Source organism: Podarcis pityusensis, assembly GCF_964106645.2.
Source record: "Podarcis pityusensis genome assembly, chromosome: 1".
Taxonomy (NCBI): domain Eukaryota; kingdom Metazoa; phylum Chordata; class Lepidosauria; order Squamata; family Lacertidae; genus Podarcis; species Podarcis pityusensis.
Window position 1 is genome coordinate 1 of NC_138028.1, and position 3,678 is coordinate 3,678.

General features: G+C 50.8%; 1 pseudogene across 1 annotated transcript; it reads right to left on the bottom strand.

Moving 5' to 3' along the window:
* Positions 1-8: 8 nt before the first annotated feature.
* On the bottom strand, positions 9-3,382 carry LOC308463349 (cytochrome P450 2C18 pseudogene; annotated as a pseudogene). Its single transcript, XR_013991446.1, has 3 exons — positions 1,527-3,382; positions 290-533; positions 9-22 (listed from the first exon to the last, which is right to left on the bottom strand). The product of XR_013991446.1 is annotated as a cytochrome P450 2C18 pseudogene (transcript).
* Between the last annotated feature and the right edge of the window lie 296 nt (positions 3,383-3,678).

Sequence of the window (3,678 nt, forward strand, 5' to 3'; positions counted from 1 at the left end):
CCACATACTTGGATCTGTATTTCTGCGGGAAAAGAGAGCAGGAATGGGGATGGGGAGGGTCGTCCAAAACAGAGAACTACTTGGAACAAGGAGCTCCCCCAATACTTACTTACTTTTCCTCAGTTCCTGGCCTCTGGACCTTAACCAACACCCCCATGAAGGGGAGCTGCGGACCTTAGTCTGTCAAATGCCCAGCAGAGACCTAATGGGTGGCGCGGGGAGGGGGGCACTCCTGTGTTGCGTTCACTGCCTTGCATAAGCCACACCTTAGAAAGCAGCCCATAAATACTTTTGACAAAGCCCCTCTGGGCTCTGCCTAAGGGGCTGGAGGCTGTGCGTGTGCTGGTGTGCAGCTCTTCTAGAAACCAACCTGTTCCATTGGCTGTTTTAGCCAGAATGGGGTTGCTTCCTCTGGCCCCAAAGGAGTCTCCCTGGGCCAGCAAGGCCTCCTGCGCCACTTCGTGCCCATAGAGCACCACGACCCGTTGAGAGCCCAGGTGGATGGTGAAGATGGGCCCGTACCTCTGGCTGAGCTGTGAGAAGAGAAGGGAGGTGGGCAGGCTTCCTTTGCGCAAGTACAGGCTGACCTCTCTGGGGGGACCCTCAGGCTGCACCCCCAGAGCCCCGGCCCAGCCTCCACCGCCAAGGGATGTGCCCTTCTGGTCTCCTCACTGGGAGCACTAGAAGAGGGCTGCTTATTGTGGCAAAACAAGTTGATGGACTCTGCTGAAATGGCAAAATTAACTGGGAAGTTCAGAAATCAAGAAGACAAGAACTTCACAAAAGAATGGGGAAATTTCATAATTTATTTATGAGACCATTGTAAGCAGGTTAAAACATTAGCAGGATTTTAAACACACTTGTAAAGTAATGGAAAGTATGGATAATTTGGAAGGACAAAAATTTGGATAAGTATTGATATGCAGTTGTAAATATTATCATTAGGATCCATGGAAGGGATGTGAGGAAGTCAGGAAATTCAGAGTAATCTTGATAGTTGGATCTTGAATTGCTTTTTGTTGTATGTTTATATATATTTTAAAATCAAATAAAAATATATTAAAAGAAGAAGAGGGCTGCTTATTTTGAGCCAGGTGCCTTCGGCCCGCCTACCTGGGCAGAGTCTCCTTCGCTGGCGGTTTCTGCCGCCATTTGGTGCTGCTGTAAGGAGGAGCTCCTAGGTGGTGCCTCTGGGCAGCTGAGAAGGGCAGGGCTGCCCTTATTGGGCCCCCGTGCGTCCTGCAGCCTCACCACCCTGTGTGCCTCCTTGAGACAGGGTGGCAGAGGCATGCTGCAGGATGCGGCCCCCCCTCGCTCCAAAGCAGCCCTCCTGGGAACCCTCACATTGCAAAGTGCATCTCGGTCTGCAAACATCTGGGGCCTCCTGACTGTGAAGACCAAGAGGGTGAACTACTCAGGCCTCTTGCTGGGCAGGCCCTGGGGCGGCACAGGCCCCATCTTGCCGTGGGGCTCCATGCCAGGCTAGCCTGCCAGCCCCCACCTGCCCGTACTGCATGCTGGCTTACCTTCTCCAAAGATCTGGGGAAGTCCTTGGTGTCCAGCTGCAGGATGTTCCCCACCCAGGGCAGGGGCTGGGGGCCTGGAGGGAGCCTCTGGCGGCCAGGCGCCTTCCTCCGGACTGAGAGGAAGAAGAGGCAAGCAGCACATAGCAGAAGAAATATGCCAGGGGCCCCCCAAGTCTCCATGACCAAAAGCTGCACTTCACCAGATTGCAGGACGAAGGGAAGCTGTTTATTACAGTCCAAAATATGCAAAACTGCTCAGATGAAGGTGGGGCTGGATTGCTAGCCAATCGCCTTCTGTTGGTCTTCAAGATAACAACTGCAACCTTCTGTGCCCAAAGGTCACCGCCGGAGGTGTGTGGGAGGCCCTTCAAGGAAAGCCAAGGCAGATGCAGGCACATGCAGCCACCCACAGAGCCTCCAAAATGCAGGACTCTCTTGGCACGTCCGGATCCATGAGAAGGTTCCTGCTGGCTCACAGCAAGGTGGGCCCAGCATGCAGCATCCCCCCCCCCCAAGGCCCACCAGGCACCTCCCAGGAACCCACAAGCCCCAGCCAAAGTTCCCTGCTTTGGGGTGTCCCTGCTTCTCTCTTTCACACTGCTGCAGCGTCTTTTCTGTCACCTGCAGTCTGTCCCCTCTGAATTTTGGGTTGTTTTAAGAAGGGCAGGAATGAGACACAGCATATTTCATCATACAGCAAGCCTGCTTTTCCTTCCAGAACAGCTGGCCATCTGCTTGCCCAGGGAGCCACAGCGACTGACCAAGCAGAGGTGGTGGCAGGGAAGGAGCTGCTTGCTCGCTGCCTGGGGGTGCAGGTCCAAGGGGATTCAATGCACTTCATGGGTTCAGGGCTTTTGCATTGTCCCCATGATGTCACCCTCATCCAAGTGACAACCTGAACTTTCCTCCCAATTAATTGGGGTTTCCCCAGTCTATGAATAATCTGATGCGGGTTGATAGAGGGGGAGATCAGCATAAAATCACATCCTACCCAAGTGTGGACACTGAAGCAGATAATTCCACATGATGTTCTTGAGAAGAGCCTACTGGACCAGGCAAATGACCCTTTCTAGTCTAGTGGCCAAGCAGATGCCTTTGGGAAGCTGTCAAGCAGGATTTGAGCACAAGAGCAATTCTCCCCTCCAGTAGTTTCCAGCAAATGGGATTCAGAAGTATTGCTGCTTCTGACCAGGAGGCAGAGCATAGACATCCTGGCTAGGAGCCATCCATGGCCTCTCGGCCATTCCTCCTCCTCCTCCATGGATTTGTCTCGTTCTCTTTCAAAGCCATTCAAGCAGGTGGCCATCTCCGCCTCTTCTGGAAATGAGTTCCATAGTTTAACTCTGTGCGGCTGACCTGCGTTCAAGATGGAGGTCTACTTCTATTCTGGACACTTCTGACAGACCTTCTTAATAAGCTCCAGCTTAATATCAAATAATGGAAAGGTATTCTGAATGGGCTCACTGAGCTTTGCATTGCAGGCCCCCAGACAGTGGATCCCTGAGAGACAGTGTGATTCACTTTAAACTTGTTTTTAGAGCCTTTGAAAATCTGCACAAACTTCAGTACAAGGATTCTGAATTGTAAGCTTAGCATCATTGTGTCTGCCCAGAGACCCAGGCAAAAATGTTCCTATGCAACCAGACCTTTGGCTGATTAGCAGTCAATGTGCTTTTAAATGTGTTTTTTGGACGGGAGCAGGGGTATTACTGTTTTGTTTTTGTTCTTGTTTTTATTATGTACTTTGAGGGTTTTACATTGTTAACTGCCTTGTGATTTTCAGATGAAGGATGCTATACAAATTTAATTAGGAGGAGACAGAGGAGTAATAGAGGTCAATATCACTTGTAACAATACTAGTCTTGTTTTTCTCTTTTCTCTTTGAAGACACAAGTGAAAGATTCAGAAAGTCACAAACTGAAAACAGGAACAAAAGAATATCTGAAGACACCATGGCAGAAGCTGCAAAGCCAGTCTGCAACAGGTATAAATCCGGGGGGGGGGGGAGAACATTTTTTAGGTTTCTAAGATATGTCAAAGACTTATAGGTCAGCCATACTGAAAACAGGCGTCTCCTGCTGGAGTCTGAACTGCACTTAGCAGCCCCTTTCGTGATGGCAGCCCCTCATGGATGCGAGAGCCCCTCAGCTGC